The sequence below is a fragment of the Tachypleus tridentatus genome, chromosome 6, assembly GCF_004210375.1.
Source record: "Tachypleus tridentatus isolate NWPU-2018 chromosome 6, ASM421037v1, whole genome shotgun sequence".
Lineage (NCBI taxonomy): Eukaryota > Metazoa > Arthropoda > Merostomata > Xiphosura > Limulidae > Tachypleus > Tachypleus tridentatus.
The window spans coordinates 140,211,251-140,233,308 of record NC_134830.1 but is presented as its reverse complement, the minus strand read 5'-3'; the positions used below and the strand labels follow the sequence as shown (position 1 = coordinate 140,233,308).

General features: G+C 36.1%; 1 long non-coding RNA gene across 2 annotated transcripts; it reads left to right on the top strand.

Annotated features, from left to right (window-relative positions):
* The first annotated feature begins 2,752 nt into the window (after positions 1-2,752).
* LOC143253839 (uncharacterized) lies at positions 2,753-7,860 on the top strand. Of its 2 annotated transcripts, none has more exons than XR_013029860.1 (3): positions 2,753-2,842; positions 3,147-3,435; positions 5,839-7,860. It is a non-coding gene; the product is annotated as an uncharacterized LOC143253839 (long non-coding RNA). The 2 variants fall into 2 exon arrangements; XR_013029861.1 differs by having other exon boundaries at positions 2,820-3,045.
* Positions 7,861-22,058: the final 14,198 nt, after the last annotated feature.

The window sequence follows — 22,058 nt, the reverse complement described above, 5'->3', positions numbered from 1 at the left end:
GGTACACGTTATAACGAAGAAGAAGAAAAAAGTTTCTCGTCGCGCCAGTGGATGAATTTGTTATAACTATCAAGATATGGTGGTAGTTATCAACCAAAATGTCAATAACGTGGATAACTCAGAAGTTTGATAAGGTTTGTTCCTAAGGAACTGGAATTATAGAGTTTATAATTTTTTGTTTTTAATGTATTTCCTTTGCATGGCGAATGTTTTCTTCTACTTAAAGATCAACAATATTTATAGTAGAGCACAGATGCAATGTCAAATTACCAACGTCGTGTGTATTGATCGATAACTTGTTAAAAGAAATAACCATTTATTAACTTTTCTTGTTTGTTTGTTTTTGAATTTTGCGCAAAGCTACACGAGGGCTATCTGCGCTAGTCGTCTCTAATTTAGCAGTGAAAGACTAGAAAGAAGGCAGCTAGTTAACACCACCAACTCTTGGGCTACTCTTTTACCAATAAATAGTAGAATTGAGCGTCATTTTATAACGCCTCTACGGCTCAAACGACGAGCATGTTTGGTGTGATGGGGATTAGAACCCGTGACCCTCATATTACGAGTCGAATACCTTGACCACCTCGCCATGCCGAGGCCAACTTTTTCTTAATACATTCAGCTAATAGTTGAGTGTAATGGATATGGTACATTGATGTCACGTATGTAATTTGTAATATGTTCTTCACTCATGTCATAAATAAAATCTAAATATTTCTCGTTCTTCAGAATTTATTTTTGTTAACAAGAAAAGCAAATTGACGTCATCCTGCCTGCTGAATTATAACTAATATTAATCGAAACCTATATAAGTTTACTGAAGACAGTGACGGTTCAGTGTATCTAATGAAAAATCCATTTTCGTGAAACTTAGTGACGAGAGGCAACTTGAAGGACAGTGCTACCATTTCACGTTCCCCTTTTTTGAATTTAACTTTGGTGATGAAAGATGTAAACTACATGAACTATTTCGCAACTTCCATTTTCTACAGTTAACTCAGAACCAAAATATTTACACAAGGTATTTTAACGTAATAAAAACCCATTATATCTGTCTTCGTCTGCGGGGAAGGGGAGGCACTTGCCTACTTCCTGGAAAATGATAAACATAATTCTTTATTTATCCGTTCAGCATATGTATATGGATTTTTTTTTATTCAATCCACAATTTCGCAGTGCTTTGCTCCTCTCTGAAAACATTCCCGCGGGCACTCTTGCGTGTCTAACAGCTTGTACTCAGTGGACGTTAACAAACCTGACTTCTCTACTTCATACACAGTTTTAGTAAATTGTACCTTTTGGCACGGAGATTGATTCTTAAACTATACCTTGTAAAGCATTGTTTCTGGTGTCGGTAAAATTGGTATTGTTGAGGTAATGCAACAGATGTGAACATAGGATACGCTTGCTTATAGTTAAACACAAAGCTACACAAAGGGCTATTTGTGCTATGCCCACCATAACTATCGAAATTCGGTTTTAGTTCCGTAAATATGGTACAATATCGCTTACTCTTCTTCACTTACTAGGCCTAATGGTTAGGGGGCGCTCGTCTCACAATGTGGGGGTCGTGCTTTCGAATCCCTATTTATGCCTACTGTGCTCGCTTTTTTAACTGTGGGGACGTTATAAAGTTATAGTCAATCCCACTATTTGTTGGCCCAAGAATTGGCAGTGGATGGTGGTGATTAGCTGTTTTCTCTAATCTTTCACTATTAAATTAGAGAGGGCTAGCGCAAATAGCCCTCGTGTAGCTTTATGCGGTTTTCAAACCAAGCGAAATAATCACTCTCTGTACGTAAATTAACTTTTGAGGTTATAAATATCGTACAATTTTCGACGTAAAAAAGCAACCCCGAAGAAGACAAACAACTTCGAGATATAAAAATTTGTTAGATCTTAATATTTTAATTCTTCCCTTAATTTATTTGAACATGAAATAACATAATGGAAGTAATCTTTTATGTCGATACAAACCTTGATTTACATTTCAATTTTTTTAAGGTTATTAGTCATAATTTACATGGTGTGTTTTAACCTCTACTCAGAATCCCCTCAGTGACTCAGCGGTATGTTTGCGGACTTACAACGCTAAAAAACAGGTTTCGATACCCGTGGGAGGCAGAGCACTTATAGCCCATTGTGTAGCTTTGTGCTTAATTCAACAACATCTACTCAAAAGTTCAAAAATAAATAATTTAGAAATGACGTATCTAAAAATGCTAAATATTTAAGCTTTGATTTGTGGTGTTTGCTGCCAGTAAACAAAGAATTAAACTGACTCATGGATTATCCTGTTAAAATATTTTCTCTCGTACACCATACAGTAATCTGTGCATCCAAATTACGAGGCTGTTTTTCCCCACCCCATTCATATAATTTGCCTCTTTTCAGTGACACTTTTCGCCATTGCAAAAGTGTGTGTTTTCTAAAAGCAAAGCCACATCGAGCTATATGCTGAACCCACCGAGGAGAACCGAATCCTTGATTTTAGCGTTGTAAATCCGTAGACATACTGGTGTAGTAGCGGGGGGACTCGTTACAAAAGACTCAGACATAATGATTTATTTTGATTTTTTCATGGCGTACAAAAAGTTTTGAGGCCAAATATTATTGTATGCATGTATAAATATAAATTTCTTTTTATTTCACGTTTTTTTGTATATCAAGACAGCTAGTAATGATATTAAACCTTTCATTTTATGTATTATTTTTTTATAGATTGATCAAATTTTATTAATACCAGGTGGCAGCACTGAATAGGGGCAAAACGTGTTCGATTGGCATGTGTATGCGAACTCAGGTGTCTGTGTTAAAAGTAAGATATAAAAAACGCTAAACTGTAAGTGAAACAGAGCATCCTTCCATGTATTTAATAACGACTTATTTAACCCCAAGTAATTAGATGCCAGTTTAATGTTTCAGTTTTTTGGGGTTTGACACCATATGAAAATTTCTATCATCTTCATAAATGAGATAAATCACATCAAAACGAAAAGACCTTGAGATTAACGTTATTATAACGTAATGTGCCCTAACGATAAGGTATCGAACTATATAGTAAATTTGATCGTAATTTGAATAGTGTATTTTTATTAGCAGTAAATTTGATATATATTTTTTGTTATTTACTATATTACTATTAGGCCAAGGCGTAGTTCATCACATAACTATAGTAAGGGGATATGTTCAGAAGAAATCCGACTAGAATTGAACTGAAACTTGACGATCTTCAAGAATATGAAACTCTAAAGAAAGAAATAGAAGAAAGAAAACCATTGAGTGTGCAACAAGGAATGGGCACGAGTCCCGTCGTTAGTGGTGAGCCATCAGGTGTTGCTGGCCAAAGTCAAAAATCCAAACAAACTATTATCCACGAAAGAATTGGTTATAGACCACAGCCACGAATATCAAATTGACCTTTAAACGCATTGGGTAAGCTAACAGTAATAGTAGATATTTTAAGCCTGAATCCATCATGAAAGTAATATGATAGTGATCCTAAATTATAATCAGAAAATTAAATTCCAAGTTTCAGTAACTCAAATTACATCTTTGCCATTTGATAAAAGACTGATAACCAAGACATCTTAAATCTTCTAACATAATGAATCTCTATCAATTGTTCTATCTTTGAATTTATTTTCTGTAGAAGTATCAAGTTATTTATTTAAAAAAAAAGAGAATTTCTCTCAAATAATATGAATATCAGTATTTGTATTTGGGTCATTCCATGTCAAATCATCCAGGGGGCTGCAGGTGACCCCCACAGAATGCCTTGAAAAAATTCACATGTGCTCATCTACCCATATAATGAAAACTTGCCAAAGATTAGATCAATATCTCTAATAGTTTCTGATTTACAGCCCTGTAAAATTTAATTTGTTTATTTTTGGCAAATTCATTTTTGGGCAACTTTGGCTGATTAAAGCTGCAAGAGTAACGGTGGTAGAAGGCTGAAAGTTGCTACACTGATTGAATTAATCTCACAGAATTCAAAAATGGTCTCAAACCAAGTTTATCTCTCTTAGGATTTGCATAGTGAGGCAGTAAAATCACCTGAAAACCCAAAATCATAAAAAAACATTGGTTTATGTAATAAGCCATAGCTCTAAGACTTAATGTGATACAAAACTGAATTTTTTTTCTAATTTCCTATAACATATCAGTTGATAAATCAGCAATTGTTGTAATTAAAAATCGGTTAGATCTCCTGTAAAAATATTTAGCTGCATGCAACTTTTTATGATTTAGCTAAAAATAGCCCTACTTCAGGCCACAGTTTGACCATGTCACCAGTTATTCAGCCTTTTCAGATTTTTACCATATATTCTTACATATCTGAATATGATCTACAAAAAACATCAGGATGGTGTTCAACCTACTTTTTGAGTTATAATTTTTTAAATTCTGACCCCATTCTGATGGGGTCACCCAGAAAATTTTCCAAAATATGGATGATTTGACATGGAATGACCCATTTTTATTACTATTAGATATTGCATATTCCAGAGGGCCTATTTCCAAACTATAGCTTAAAATTAATGTTCAGTCTTTTATTTTTTATATCATTTGTCACTGTTGACTTTAGTAGTTTCATGTATCAAGTTGGGAATAGCAATGTTAACACTGGCTCTGACTTCTTGGTTTTAACAGTATTCTTAGGTCCACATGTTGACACTGACTTATTTGTTTCAACAGCCTTTTTTAAGTCTACTTGTTACCTACCACTGACTTATCTGTTTCAACAGCCTTTTTAAGTCCACATTTTAACACTGACTTATGCATTTTAATTTTTAAGACTTGTTTTCATGTCAGTAGATGTACAGACAACCCATCTTTATTTTTCTCTCTTTATTTTTAGTTGTTTTGTCAATATTTCTTTTTGTTTTGTGTTTTAAAATATTATCAAGTGTACTGTTTAATAACTTGTTGGAAAGACCATAAGACTAGCCAGTAGAAAATGTTGTTATGAAAGATTGCTTAAAAGTATTTTGATCAAATTAAATCATTATTGAAAAGTGTTTACATGTAGATTCACAACATTTGAAGTACCTATGTTTTCCTTGATCATATTACACTAGTTTATTACCTGTCATAGTTATGAAGTTGGTTTATTTACCAACTAAATATTTCTGTGTGATGTTCTTTACTGTATTAGTCTTAAACTAACAACTTTCTGTCAACAGATGGTAGCCTTTTTTGCTGAACATAAACTGATAAAATTTAAGTGTCATGGCTGAAAACACATATGTATAACATGTTAATTTAAAAACAGTTTTTTTTATACACTAGTACAACTACTAGGTTGTAATGGCAAGTGTCATTAATTAACTCAAATATGAAGCTGACAACTTTTTTTAAATTTCAAATTTGTACTCTAGTACAAATAGTACTACACCTAATATTAGGCTTAGATTTCAAAGGTGTAACGGTTGAGCTTGAAAGATACGTGATGTAGGTTTCTTTGTCTGCATCCTAATGTACAGAAAGGGTTCCTGAGACAGGACACATGAACGTCAAGATTTTTCTAACATTTGTTGTAAATGGTGTTTGATATCAGTCCAGTATGGGGTAATAATAATGGATGTGTATTACAAGAATATAACATTTAGGTACTTGGATAATCTGTATTGTTGTTATTTTATATTATGAAATGTTTAATATATTCATTTAATCTGACAAATTTATTTTTAATTGGAAACTTGGAGTGTGCTTATTGTATTGTGCAAATATTATTTAATGACACAATTATAATTTTTATTAATTTAACAGTAAATAGTGTGAGATTTGTGTTTTTATTTTAGTTGGAAATGTGTTTGTTGTTTTGCACACCAGGGGAACCTACAGACTTAGAAGATGCAAGCTGACTCACCATCAAAGAGTCCGAGACTTCTGAAGATAACTGTTGAACAGTTATTTGTTGACAGAGATCATTCCTTATCTAAGTATGCTGTAACTGTTCTCACCAGGTTTACATTTATTATGAAATGATTCTTATTCTAAGGACAAAACCATTCAGAAGTCAGTATCAGATTGAAGATCAATGAAGTCAATCACAATCAATGTTTCAATAATTTTCATCATTTTGATTTGATAACCACAATAATGGTTTTTGAAAAATTGTGGGACTTCAAATAGCTTTAATCCATGTTCAAACTTAGTGTTTATTTGTTTGAAAAGATTTAGAATTGGTTTCTTAGATCCAATTTGTTATGTTTGATTTTCATTGAAAAAAGCCTCATTATAAATTTTCTTGAATTGAGAATGCTTAATGACTGGTATTTGTTTTCACTTTTAAAAAATTAATATTTTGAAACCTTCTTAAGGTTCCTGTTGAACAAATCTGAAATTCAGTTTTTATTCTTATCCTCAGTGATGGTTAATTATTTGGTTTCTTACCATTATAATTTTGTCTGTTTTGTAACCAAGCAAACATTGTTTATATTTAAAACATATTACACCATTTCTTCAGATCTAAGCTATCATTTCACATTGAATAGGTCTCTACAAAACCTTGTCATTCTATTTAAAATATAAACCTTCTCCTAAACTATTAAGTTGGTAAACTGAAATAAACTGAGTTATTGTAATTTCAAGATGGTAATTACTGTTTTATTTTGAGTGGAGTTAACCCTAACATCTAAAGAGTTTTCTTATTCAAAGTTTCTAGTTGCTCTAATACTGCTTTAATGGACATATTTAGTCAGTTTAAGAAGTCCTTTCTTTTTGTAAATAGTGACTCATAACTATGACTTGGTGTCCAGTTTTCAAGATGTATTTTAATTGTTATTTTATTTTCAGTATAGTGTTATTGTCTATCACAATATCTTTATAAATCATTTTTATAGTAAGTTATAAACATTTTTATAGTTACAGGTAAATAAAGAGAATACACGTATCTTTATAATTTTATGTTTCTATCAGATACACCATCTGTTAACTTAGAGTAAAACAAATATTGCAAAAATGTAGAGTACTTAAAGTTTAACATAATTTAGAAAATATTTACAGGTTGTAATTTCTAATGAAATGGTTTATATAGTGTAGTTTATTACAGTATTCATGAACTGCCTGAACTCTGTTTTAAATGGTGACATTCTTATATTGTAAGCTTCTGTTTCATTCACCAAGTCCACTATTACATTGATAGTGATTAGTAGTATGTTAATACTGAGGAAACTGTGTGACACTTTGTACAATACGTTTGAAGTGTGTTTAGTTACTTGGACAAAAATATCAAATTTAATGATTTTTATCTTTTAAGATGAAAATAAGAACATGCTGTGTTTTATACCTTTTAGTAAAAGATGGCTTTATTTTAGTTTCTATTTTGACTTATTAATGTACTTCATTGAGATTGGTTGGGCATAGCCTGGTGGTAAGGTGGCCCTTTTATTAAGTGTTGAACTTCCAGTGAAACAGCTTGGGTGTATCTTGGTAGGTAGTTTGTTGGAGTGGAGGCTGAAGGGTTTGGGGTTCACTGGGTGAACAAATGACAAGTGTGACATTCAACTACATTAATGGATTCAAAGAACTGGATATGTCTTGTGTGGCAGAGGGTGCTGGTGGGTGTTTTATTGCCTTATCCTTGGTTAGGAATTATCAAACATGAATATATGGGGTCCCCAACTTTTATGTTAAGCCCACATAAACATAAAGTGTAATTAAGGTTTAAAATTTCACAAAATACTGATAATCAGAGTTATTGGTAGTATAGAGTTAACAAACACTGATTCTTGAAGTTGCCCAAGGAGGTATTATCACCATTTCTTTGAGGATGTGTGATTTTATCAGACTGGATGTGTGAACATGTGTTTGTGAATAAATAAACAGTTATATCTGATTATAAAAAAAAAACAACTGCAGATATGGTTTTTAATCATTCTTTTAAATGTTCCTTAACCACCACACTCCTTAAGACATTGGACTTTCACCACCATCACAAATAGTAGTGGAGAAATATTACAACCTTCATCCTCTACTAATCCAAAGTGCACATCTTAATAAGTTGTATCAACAACTTCCCATGATATTGTTAACCAAAAACCACACTGTTTATATCATTCCAGCAAATTCCATTAAAAATGTGAAACTTATGAGGAAGAAATCAGTACATGTTTTACAAGTCTAACTAAACCTCATCCAAACTTTTCTTTTGTTGTTTAGTTGTACCAATTATCTATGCATGTTCAAGACATCCAGGAAAACCAGGGAACCTAGACTTTTGTACCAACATTTCCATCAACTCATTGACCACCAAAATGTTAGTTGGAAATTTTTCTAGCATGCAGAAGTTCTTTCCATGACAGGTATTAGGGAAGTTAAAAAGAACTTCTCTATACTGCAGGAATCCTTTAGCTCTTCAATATGTATCCAGAACTACCTCCATTCGTTCCAGTACCTTAACCACTTTGGAAGACCATTTGAACCATAGATCAACTGGCTCTTCTGGTTGCACTAGTCCTTACAGAACATGAAACATCTCATTGAAATTGTCCTTATGGAACATGTGGATTCTTTTGTTGTACCAGCTCTAATAGTACACATGCAACTTCTTTGATTGAACCAGTTCTAATGGAACATGTGGCTCTGCTGGTTGCAACAACTTTTAAGGAACATATAACTTCTCATTGCAGTTGCCCTTATGGGACATATGGCTTCTCCTTTTGCACTGGTCATAATGGGATGCATGACTCTTCTAATTGCAATGGTCCATATGGAAAACGTGGCTTCTTTTGTTGTACAAATCCTTATGGAACATGCATCTCTTCTGGTTGAAGCACTGGTCCTTACACGTCTGTACACTAGCTTTACAATGTTCATCAGAGTATATACATCGATAGTGTTCATCAATGATATGAAGTCCAAATGTGGTCACATTGGAGTCAAATGGGTTCTTCAAGGAATCCCGACACCTCTTGCAGGACCTAACCTCTGCCCTCCATGTTTTTTTGTGTATTTTCCTTGTATAGTAACTTCTGGAAGATATTCTAGTCATTCGTGTTAGTTAATTCTTTCATATTTATCATATAGTACTGAACAGAAAATTGCATAAGTATAACAAACACTTAGTGCAATTCATAGAAAGAAATGTCAGCAATCATTACTTTGTACAGGTAAACATTTACAATGATTCATTATTAATTTATCGAGCACTTTTAGGTAATTTAACAGTTACAACTATAGAAATCTGTAAAACTGTACAAGTAAGAATTTGTTTTGGATTTATTAAAACAAAACTTGAAAAGATAATGCTAGGTTTCTGGTGGAATTCTAGAATAATAACTGAAGTTTGATTTTCAAAGTTTTAAATTCGATAAAAATCTTTGAGAAAGTCAACACTTGTTAGAAATAAACATTTGTAGATAAGTTAGAACTTAAGAAAACATATCTGCATGTGAGAGTGTTAACTTATGACAGTAAGAACAGGACATTTATATGACTTAAAGCAAAATATAACTTCTCTTTGACGTTATGATTAAAAAAATCATAAATGAAATAAGAGAGAATGCCACAGTAAAACTCCATTATTTTGGAGTGAGGTTTAGGTCCAAAGAAAACATTAAAAACTTTAATAATGTTCTCTCAGTTGTGGGTGTGAGCTTAAAATTATCCAAGGAAAACATTGTGGGTTAGTTTGTTGCAATAGGGTTTAAAATAGTCTTCCAAACAACACAATGAATAACAGAGATTGGTTATATGTCTTCCATGGTGACAAGAAACCCGCTTGAAGTAAAAGATGTATTATAAAAGTTTTAATACCCATACCAGCCGTCTTCATAACACGGTTGTACGTTTTTTTTTGTCGGATTAACCCAGCTTGGTAGAAGTGACTACACCAAAAATAATTTTTTGGAACTAGATAATGGACAATGGAGGAGTCGTTTAATTTTCCACATTTAACGAGGGAATTTTTATTTTCACTTCAGTTTCTCGATGAACCCCCTATTTTTACTGTTAATCTTTAAATGCTAAAATAACATAACAATAAAATGTCTTGTTTAATTCCGAGACATCACGTGACTGTTAGTGAAGGTAATAGTGTAACATGTTCTGTAATTAACTCCGTAAGGAGAGATTTATATTTTATTTATTATAGGTATATAAACTACAATTTTTAATCAAGTTATAGTGTGTACAATAGTAGACACTTTGAATCACGCGAAAATGATTTTAATCTACAGAATATTTTGAGAATATCGATAAGTTTGAACTTCAGCTTTCCAAAAAAATAACTTCATGATATATAGAAAGAAAATAGTTATTACTTTAATGTTATACTTACGCACGAGATGGCGTCACTGAGATAATTTGGTCTTTAGTAATCGTGTGGCGTATACCGTGTGAGATGCATTCTGCAAGTAGGTTAGTAATTACATACCGTTAGATAACTAAATATTTATTTAACATAATTTTCCCTGTTAATCTCGTGTTGAATTTACTAACAAGTAATATATTAGCACGTCTCTTGTCTCGACACTACATTTCTTTAGAATTATTAGCTGATATTGTAAAAAAAAAAGTCAAATTCTTGAAACCTATAGTCTAAAAATGTAAGTAAACACTATGGTCCAACTTCCTGAAGACAAGGCCTGGCATGGCCTAGCGCGTTAAGGCGTGCACTTCGTAATCTGAGGGTCGCGGGTTCGCGCCAAAACATGCTCGCCCTCCCAGCCGTGGGGGCGTTATAATGTGACGGTCAATCCCACTTTTCGTTGGTAAAAGAGTAGCCCAAGAGTTGGCGGTGGGTGGTGATGACTAGCTGCCTTCCCTCTAGTCTTACACTGCTAAATTAGGGACGGCTAGCACAGATAGCCCTCGAGTAGCTTTGTGCGAAATTCCAAAACAAACCTGAAGACAAATATAACACATTATTCCATAGTTTGTTGATTCAGACTACATTTCTTCCCTATGTGTAGACATAGTCTCATAGAGTTGATGATTATTGTTTGTTTGTTTTTAACCATCGAACTGGAGAATATGTGTGGACATCTTGATAGTTCAGAAGTAACTGCTTCAGTAAATGTATCAGACCAGTGATGTATATGTTATCGATCAATTGAAAACGTAAAAAACTGCTTAAAGAATGTCTAAACTAAGGCGGAAAGAAAGTGGTCAAACCACACGCGTACTTTCTACACGTCTCAGCCAAACTGTCTTCTATGTAAGTATGTTCCTATGCATTACAGTCAACGTAACCGACCTGTCTTCTCTGTAAGGTATGTTTTTATATACCACAGTTGAACTTAACTGAACTGTCGTCTCTCGACACCCCTCGGTGTGGCTTCTTGTTCGTGGTGAGAGGGAAGGTTCTCTTTCAGTTTACCTACTCTGGGATCAAAACATCCACCCACGTGTTTGCCGTGCGTGGTGACCCGTTAAGGGGAGGAGAGGATCCTGGTGGTTGAGGGGTCCAACCCTAATACACCATTTTGGCCTTGAATTCCTGTAGACGTGTGGCCCCATAGAGTCAGTCGGCTGGTCCACTTGGGCTAGTGTCAACGAAGTACTAGTGTTGGATGTTCTTAACAGATGTTGTGGACATATCTGATGCTGGTGTTTGGGTATAGTGCTCACGAAACCCTGCCGTTGCTGCAGTGTCCTTGTTTGGCACTGTAGTGTGTCCCCTCGTTGGGCTGCATGGTTAGTGGGGTCAGTGGGTGCCGAAACATTCTGTTATTAATATGGATTCTTCTAATAAAAACAAATAAAATAGTGAAAAATAGTCCATAGGTAAACTACCACGTCTTGAAGATTCTGAGCAGCAATCTTCAACATCTGTTATACCTCATTTTCTCATATTACATTCTCTTTCAGATAAATCTTTAGGGCAGATGTCTCCCTTTTTTATTCAGAAGGGACTAGAGGGACTTGCTGTCTCTTCAAAGTCAGTCAAAAAGCTTCGATCTGGTGACATATTGGTGGAAGTATCCACATCTAAACACAGCAAACTCCTGTTACGTTCAAAGGCGATTGGGGATATACCCATTGACGTTATGTCCCATGCTACTTTGAATTCGTCACGAGGAGTTATTGTTGAGAGGGATTTGAAGAGCATCCCCGAGTCGGAGTTTATCGCTGGTTTCTCTACCTAAGGAGTTCTGCAGTGAGGCGTATCTCCACTTGCAAAGATGGAATTATGGTGCCGACCAATGTCCTCATTCTCACATTTATATCCCCGCGTCCACCTATCACCATTAAGGCAGGTTATCTTAATTGCAGGGTACGGCCATACATTCCAAATCTTCTCGGATGTTTCCAGTGTCAATGGTTTGGTCACTCAAAGACTTCATGTGGTAGTTCCTTGACGTGTGCTCGTTTTGTTGGCAAGGGCCACGATGCCTGCGAGTGTGAAACGGACCCTCATTGTATTAATTGCAACGGCTCTCGCCCATCCTACTTTCGTTCTTGCCCTAAGTGGTTGGAAGAAAGAGAGGTGTAGGCGTTTTAAGATGATTTAAAACATTTCTTACCCTGAGGCTCGAAAGTTACTGTCCACCACTTCACCTCAGACGTATGCTGCTGCACTTCATTCCACTACTACAGTGGGAGTGCAGACGAATCTATCTGTGCCTTCAAAAGGATCACTTTTAAACCAGATGAAAAGTCTTTTGACCTCCATGGTTTAAAAAGTTGATTAATCAACGTCAACACCCATCTCTGGCTTTCACATTCATTTCAGGAAACCCCAAGATCCACTTTCTTTGGTTTCGGGTACGGGCATTTCCTTGGATACATCTTCTTGCCCCCGTTAGTACAGCGGTAAATCTACGGATTTACAACGCTGAAATCAGGGGCTCGACTCCCCTCAGTGGGCTTAGAAGAAAGCCCGATGTGGCTTTGCTATAAGAAAACACACACATCTTCTCCCACCCCAAGATGCAAAACAGGAAACATTTCTGAAGTCTGCTGATACAGTCACCTTTTGGAAGTTTTCTTTGTACAGAAATGACAGGTTGTGTGGTGGATGGTGGCACTGTTGATTGATCAACATGTGCCCACCCTGTCTTTGCCACTCGACACACTCTTGGAGGCTGTAGCCATCCGTGTTTCCTTGGATCATACCATCACTGTTTGTTCTCTCTACCTGTCTCCCGAAGAGACATATGATCAATCAGACCTTGATGCTTTCATTGAACAGTTTCCGTCTCCCTTTTTTAATCCTGAGGGACTTTAATGGACATCATCCCCTCTGGGGAAGTGCTGATATTAATGGGAGGGGTCGCTCTGAAGAGAGTATGCTCTCTGATTACATCATTTCTCTTTTCTGTAGTGGTTCTTATACTTATTTTTATGCACCACGTCAGTCCTTTACTGCTGTTGATCTCTCAGTTTGCTCCCATTCACTATTCTCCCACTTTTCATGGAGGGTTGACAATAACCTACGAGGCAGTGATCATTTTCCTATAATTTTGAAAGAGATTGGCTGTGGCCCATGCCATCCGACCCGCGTGCCGTGGTGGAAGCTGGATCAAGCCAACTTGGCCCTCTTTTCACTGCTTTTGGAGAACTTGATCCTGCCATCGTCTGTAAACCATCAATCGACGAATGTATGGCAGCAGTGACTGACTGTATTATACAGGCATCTATTCAGTGTATTTCTAAAACCTCGACACGTTTTCCATGATATCTTCGTCCGTGGTGGAATCCTGCCTGCCACATGGCACGGAAGGCTCAAAAACGGGCTTAGGATACTTTTCGTAGGTATACTACTCGCTCAAACCACATTGCTTTCCAGCAGGCCCGTGTACATGCTTCGTGGGTAAGACGTCAAAGCCAGAAGGCATCTTAGATGAAGTTCACAACCAGCATCTTTTCTACCTCCAGTTTCAAAGTCATATGGAACAAGATTAGAATGGCCAGGCATAACCAGGTGGGTTAAGGCGTTCGACTCGTAATCTGAGGGTCGCGGGTTCGAATCCCGGTCGCACCAAACATTTTCGCCCTTTCAGCCGTGGGGACGTTATTATGTGATGGTCAATCCCACTGTTCTTTGATAAAAGAGTAGCCCCAGAGTTGGCAGTGGGTGGTGATGACTAGCTGCCTTTCATCTTGTCTTACACTGCTAAATTAGGGACGGCTAGCACAGATAGCTCTCGAGTAACTTTGCGCGAATTTTAAAAAGCAAACAAGATTAGAATGGTCAGTGGGCAATATAATTATCTCCCTCTCTCGAGCTTGCCCTTTGATGGCCAGGAAGTAGCTGATACCCGGAGCATCGCCGGTACTCTCAGTGAAAGCTTTTGCAGGGTATCTAGCACTTCTGCTTTATCCTTCACCCTCATTACCCATCAAGACTTGGGTAGAGCGATCACCTCTTTCCTTTCGAGTTGTTTGTCTCTATCACTATAATCACCCCTTTACACTAGTGGAACTCAAACTGGCTCTTCATCGGTGTGGCAGTACATCAGTCAGACCTGATGATATACACTACGAAATGCTGCGCCATCTATCTCCTGTTTCTCTTGCTATTCTTCTGATTGTTTTTTCCTGATGCCTGGCGTCAGGCTATTGTTCTAACTTTCTCTAAGCCTGGGAAGGATCCTAAGATTTCTTGAAATTAATGTGCAATTGCTTTGACGAGCAGTCTCTGTAATAACTTAGAGAGGATGGTTAATGCTCATCTTGTTTGGTTCCTCGAATCAAACACTCTCCTCTCGCCTACCCAGTGTAGGTTCCGACAACAGCGCTCCACCAAGGACCAACTGATTCGACTTTAAACGTCAATCAGAGAAGCCTTTTTCAAATAACATCTTGTATCAATATCTTTTGACATTGAGAAAGCTTATAATACTACATGGAGGTATGGTATTTGCAAGACCTCTACGTGATCATTTGCCCTTTTTTATTAAAAGTTTTTTTAATGGACAAGCGATACCATTTTCGTGTGGGTTCGACGCTTCCTCATTCTTTTTTACAGGAGCTTGGAGTCCCTCAGAGCTATGTTTTGAGCATTACACTTTTCAGTATAAAGATTAATGCCATCATTGAACAACTCCCTCTTACTGTTGCAAACGGGCTCTATGTCGACGACTTTCACATCTCGTGGCAGTCGTCGAACATGAGGTATATTGAGCTGAAGTGGACCACAGTAGACGGTTTTAATTTTTCACTCTCTAAAACCGTTTGTATGCAATTTTGCTGCTAAGGTATTCACCCCAATCCTGAACTCCGTATCGGTGAAGTTGTACTACCCGTGGTCCCTGAAACAAAGTTCTTGGGGCTTATCTTTAACCATAAGCTGACCTTCATACCACACATCAAACAGCTACGAGTCAAATATACAAAAGCACTGGACATCCTCCGCGTTCTCTCTTCTACCACCTGGGGAGTTGATCAATGTTCTATGTTAGATATATTGTGCTCTTATTCGATCAAAGCTATACTGTGGGTAATTGGTCTATGGCTTTGCAAAAACCTCGGCCTTGAAGTTGCTGGACTCCATTTATCATCAACGACTTCGGCTCTGCACCGGGACTTTCTGCACTTCCCTGGTCCAGAGCTTGTACACACAGTCTCATGAACCTCCTCTACATCTGTCATTTACAACTGTCTTTACTGTGTGCTTTAAAACTTCGATCTTTACTACAGCATTTCACCTGGGGTTGTGTTTTCCTTCCTCTGTGGGCCATGCTTTTTCAGAACAGACGGTCTGCCATTGTTCCTTTTGGCCTTTGTATCCAGGCACAGTTGGATGAATTGGGTCTGTCCTTGGATAACATTACCATATCCACTGGTTATCTCATCCCACCATGGCTTATTATTACAAGCCCCAGATGTGACCTTTCTTTAAATCATTTAAGTAAAGCAGATACTCCCGATTGGAAGCACCGTCTGTTATTTGCTGAACATCTTTAACTTACTGGGGTTCACAAGATAACAAGGTACGACTTACTGAGGTTCACAAGATAACAGTCCCCAAATGTGACTTTCTTTAAGTCATTTGGGAAAAGCAGACACTCCCGATTGGAAATACTGTCTGTTATTTGCTGAACATCTTTCGAACCATCCTTCCATTCCTATTTATACGGATGGATCGAAATTATGTGACTGTGTGGGCTCTGCCATGGTTTGTTGTGATTTGGTGGTTGCGCAAAGAATCCCCTCTGCAGCTTCTCTGTTCACTGCTGAACTGTACGCCATTTCTCTTGCCCTGGATCACATAGAAGCTACCAGTGCTCAAGTTGTACAGTTTGTACTGACTCGCTTAGTTCTTTACTGGCCCTGGAATCGCTTTATGTTAGTTCACACCCTGTTCTCGCCGATATTCAAAACCGACTGGCCCATCTCTCTTTAACATCTACTCCTATCCAGTTTTTCCGGATACCGGGCCACATTGGTATTCGTGGGAACGAGCTCGCCGACACCGCAGCTAAATCTTTCTGCTATGGTGCTATCACTGCTGTGTGCCTGTTCCATACATGGATTATGGTCCTGTATTCAAGGCTTGACTCTGTGCCAGTTCGCAGTCGACTTGGAGTGAGCAATGTGAAAACAAGATTTTCCAAATAAAACCCTCTGTTGGACTTTGGCCGTCTTGCTTTCGTAAGGATCGGAAAGAGAAAGTTGTTCTAACTAGACTACACATTGGTCACAGATTTTTTAACTCATCATTTTCTTTTATCTGGGACTGATGTACCAATGTGTTGTCTGTGTGATACTCGGGTTACATTTACTGCCTTAGCATCGTTACGACTCTCAATGAGGGCACCATTTTAAACATGTTTTGTTCCAAGGTTTATCCATAAAGTTGGACAGTGTCATTGACGATGGTGACACTGTTCACCGCGGAAATGTTTTAGATTTTTAAGGTCATTAATCTTTTTAATGTTGTTTAAGGTTTTTAATTTATACATTAGACCTTTTTTAAAGATTTCCTTTTAAGAATTAAAGTACAACTAGTTCAATATGAAATTAGAAAATAGCTGTAACATCAAATAACTTGAAACCAGGACTGGAAAGGCCAACTTCAGGTGACTAATGCTGATGTTAGTCATTCTGGTGAGTTATAATAATTAAAGTCCTTTACAGCTTGTGTTACTGTAGTTTTTCTCTCACTGCTATAAACTAGATATAAAAATTTGAGTTAATGATATTTATGTTTTTAATTCATAAATTAAACTTTGGTTTGTTTTACCTTGATACCTTTTATGAATTTTAATAATTTTACTTTAACTTCTTATCGGATGTTTGGTGCAGATAGCCAAGTTACTTTGTGTCATAAAACACCAAACCAACCAACCAATAGTCTCTGTAGGATATGTTTCTATACACCACAGTTGAAGTTTACCGAACTGTCGTCTCTGTAAGCTGCCAGAAACTTTCCCGTTCGACCTCGCGCAGTGTTATTCTGAGAATAATTAAACTAAAGCTGAAATCTAGGAAGATATCAACTTGTTAGTATATCATTTCTGTGCGAGTAATCTAATAAATGTTTAAACTATAACAGGGTACGACTTACTGAGGTTCACAAGATAAGGTACGACTCACTGAGGTTCACAAGATAAAAAGATACGACTCACTGAGGTTCACAAGATAACAAGGTACCACTCACTGGGGTTTACAAGATAAGATACAAGATTAAGGATATGTAAGAACAGTAATACCACAGGATAGGAATGAATGTATTAAAGACAATGTTTGATGACATCATCACTTGACTAACAGTAAAACGAATAGACGGTGTTAAAAGTATAAATCCGTTGGCTGTTTTAATGATTCGAATATGTAACTAAGGCATTTTGACCAAATTTAACCTGTTAATCGTGTTCTACAGAAATGATTGGAGCTCGGTGTTATTTTTTATATTAGAAAACTAAGAAATATGTACAGACAAAGGCACGGTTGGGGTAACGACAGAGAATTTATATTTAATGTTATAATTCATCCATCACTCGCAGGAAGGTAAGTTCTGGTGTCAGGTGCCATCACTTGCCAGGAAAGTAAGTTCTGGTGTTAGGTGTCGTTACTCCCCAGGAAGGTAAGTTCTGGTGTCAGGTGCCATCACTTGCCAGGAAGGTAAGTTCTGGTGTTAGGTGTCGTTACTCCCCAGGAAAGTAAGTTTTGGTGTCAGGTGTCTTCACTCGCCAGGAAGGTAAGTTTTGGTGTCAGGTGTCTTCACTCGCCAGGAAGGTAAGTTTTGGTGTCAGGTGTCGTCACTCGCCAGGAAGGTAAGTTTTGGTATTAGGAAGTTATTAACAACGTTCTTTCTCCATGCGATTTCATGGAAGTTGTTTTCGATTGAGATTAAAACTTAACTTTTTCCTTAAACTTTAACATCATTTATTCTGATATTTAAAGTCTTATGTTGTAATAGTGAAAGTAAATGTTTTTAGTCTTACCAAGAACCATGCATCATTAACTCGGGTTATGGTTGCATCTATTGTATTTCCACGAGGAAATTTTATCGTAATTAATTTCTGCACTTTCCTCTAACAACAATCATCCTGTCACGCATGAGCATAGGAGCTGTAACAGCCTTAATCTGATGTATAGAAACATGTACCACAAACACTTGTACAACGTACATAACAAGAATTGATATCTGATCAACAAATCTTAATATATAAACGGGGAAGAGAAGCAGCGACTTTTCCTTTAAAAATTAGGGAAGGTCAGAGATGTTTACATTACTATAAAAGTTATGGTGTCGATATGTACTTAAAATTGGTTTAATTACGTTTAGGGAATATATGTATCTTAAAGTTGTGTGTATTTCTGTGGTCCTCAGAATAAGGTACGACAAAAACATGTTGATGAGATCAGCCTAATATTAACAAGGTTAACCACTGTGTCCGGTATAAACTATTGGAAAGGTAACCATTACATGTGGTATGGACCATAATAATGTTACCCACTATTTGTGATTAGACCATAACAAAGTTAACCAGTATTTCAGGTATCCACCCTAACGAAGATGCTGTTGTCAACTATAAATTCATAAAACTAAATTTTATTGACTCAGAAGTGTATGTGTATGAAGTAAGAATTAGTATTATTGGTGAAGCAGTGATCTACCTTTAGTAAAAGTAAATGTGATTGGTTAGAAAGTTTATCCTTTTATACTTGAGTGTTTCTTTGTGTATTTCCTACTATATTTCTAAAGAAAGAAAAGTTTATACATATTAGGAAATATTCTCAGTGAAAAAGAGGATGAAAATATTTCTGGACACAGAAGCCATTTCTGGACTTCTTGTTTCACGACATTGTAGATCCGAGAGGTGTGTCAACAGCGTCATGATTCTAAGTGTAAAGTTAACCAAAAATTGTGGTCTTCTCAAACTTCATTAATAAGACGATTAATGTCGAATATGGCGAGCTGTTGTAAAGAATATGTGTCTGATCTATTACACGTGTGGTTATCATGACGACAGGAGATGAATAGGATTAGGAAGGCTGTGAAAGAGACTTAAGGTAATCCTTTAGTTGTTAGGAGATCAACTTGGAACATGTATCTTTAATGTAAGAAAACGTAACGGGAACTTACTAGACGACCAAAGTTATAAGTATGGTTGACAAGAGGAAGAAGTATCAAAATTACCACCAGATGGCAGTAATTGACATTTTATAATAACTATGTTATAAACGTAAGAAAACGTAGCGGGAACTTACTAGATGACCAAAGCTGTAACTGTGGTTGACAAGAGGAAAAATATTAAAAGCTAGCACCAGGTGTCAGTAATGACGTTTAATAATAACTATGGTTTATAAAAAATAACGAATTCACAAGTTAAAAGTATGGCGTTTCCGAAATTTTATGTTAAAAAATAACAAAAACGATAGTTAAAAGTGGTTCTTTTAGATCTATTTTATTAACTTAATTGTTTTTTAAATAAAAGATTTTCACCTTATTTCATTTCCTTGTTTATTGCTAAACAAAAAGCTATACAGTTGGTATCGAAACTCGGATTTTAACGTTATAAATCATCAGATTTACCGGTGAACCACTTGGGTGCTCTTTCATTCCTATAGTCAGTTAAAACTACGGAATGAAAGAGTACCCAAGAGCCTCAGAGTGTTATGTCTGTGAGCTTAAAACGTTAGGAAACGGGGTTTCGATATCCGTGTGGGTAGAGCATAGGTAGCTCGTTGTGTAGATTTGGGTTTAACTTCAAACAAACAAGACATCGCAAGAGTGTTTTATTTAATTCGCACACATTTAGTGTTTTATTTCGTTTCATCAGGGTTTGAGTAGTCTTAGGTTTATGGACATTTCAGTATTTAACTTTCTTTTGTTGCAAATAGAAAAGAACGTTAAATACTGAAACGTTTTCCTCTACTGTTTCTTGTAGTGCCAGAAAAGTTTCAGTTTTTACGATAGCAAAAGTAATCATGATTCCCCAGCGGTAAGCCTAATGTCTGTTAAAGAGCTTCAATCAATGCCAGTAGTCCACTGGGTTTGAGAGTAGTTCGGCTACAGATGGTTTCATTGTCTTCTTTGAAAAAATTGTTTTAACATCGCTAACCCATGCGTCACTGCTGTACTAATTTACTGGTCATGACGTGAAACTCGTTCAGTTCACACTGGTTAGTCTTCTGGTTTACTGCTCATGATATAAAACACGTTCATTCATGATGACGAGAAACCCACTTGATGTAAAAATATATCTCAGAACAGCTGGTATGGATATTAATACGTTTGCTAATAAAGCAGGGAAAAACGTTTCGACCTTCTCAGGTCATCTTTAGGTTAACAAATACAGATACATTAAAACACGTTTAGTTCACACTGGTTGATGTTCTGATTTACTGGTCATGATGTAAAACACGTTTAGTTCACACTGGTTGATGTTCTGATTTACTGGTCATGATGTAAAACACGTTCAGGTTACAGCAGTTAATCACAAATCTGGTATTACAGAAATATTTTATTTAAAAGCTGTCAGTCCACGTAAATAATAAATATTAAATTAACGTGATACAAGTGTGTATAATGTAAAATGAAAGAAGATAACTTAGAAAAAAAAAATCACTAATTGTAATATGTCTGCGTGTGAAATATATCAAACCATATACCTGTCTGTCAAAATACTTATTTACAAAGGTAAGAAAAAAACCCATTAATTGTAATATATCTGTGTGAAACATATCAAACGATATGCCTGTCTGTTAAAATGCTTATTTACAAAGGTACACTAAAGACAATTATTATTTTTTGTAATAATTAAAATTGGATATTGTTATAAACATTGACCCCTTTCTCTTGTGGTCAATCTCAAAATAAACGTAAGCACAAAAATGTTTCTTTTTTTGATGGAATTTAACGAAAAGCAAAACAGGGCTTCCTTCATCAAGTGGTTGAAAGAAATGTTTCTAATATAGGAACATGAACAATAAATTGTTCAGAGCTGAATAACTCATTTTTTATGCTTTTATAGAAATAACTGTCTAAAGCGCTCACTTCGGTAGCGTCTTTTCTTGCACTCAGTAAAATAACAAGGAACGATAACATCCATCGAACCTGAGTGCTCTGTTGTTCTGGATGAACCCATTACATCAAAATTTAAACAATTGTGACTACAATGCATTACAGTCAGTTTTAATTTCCTAAAAACAGAACACATTGTTTGAAATAACACGTGGAACGACGATAAGACAATTATAAACTGTCCATATTTCACATTCGCTCTGATTCAAGCAATTGGGTTGGCTGCACGTTTTGTATTTATTCGTTACTATTTTTGTTTTGGGTTTCAAACATCTTGAAGTCTGTTTGTTGCCGTATGCATGCTCGATGCTCTAGATGAAATTTCCAAAGAGGGGAGTTTCACATTGAATATAGTGATATTTATCACGTAATAGTTTCACGTTGAATACAGTAACATCTATCATACGAACTGATAAACTAATTTTATTTGTTTAGATTAAACAACAACTGAAACAGTTTTCTCTTGATTATTGGTTTTGAATCTTAGCTACGTGGTTGTTTTAGAAACTTTCTCAGACATTAACTGAATATTTATTGTTGTAAAAGCTATGATTTTTTCTACTCTGGAACGCATTAACTTTTATTAGAAAATAATTCTTTTATTTATATGTGGGCGGTTCCAAAGAAA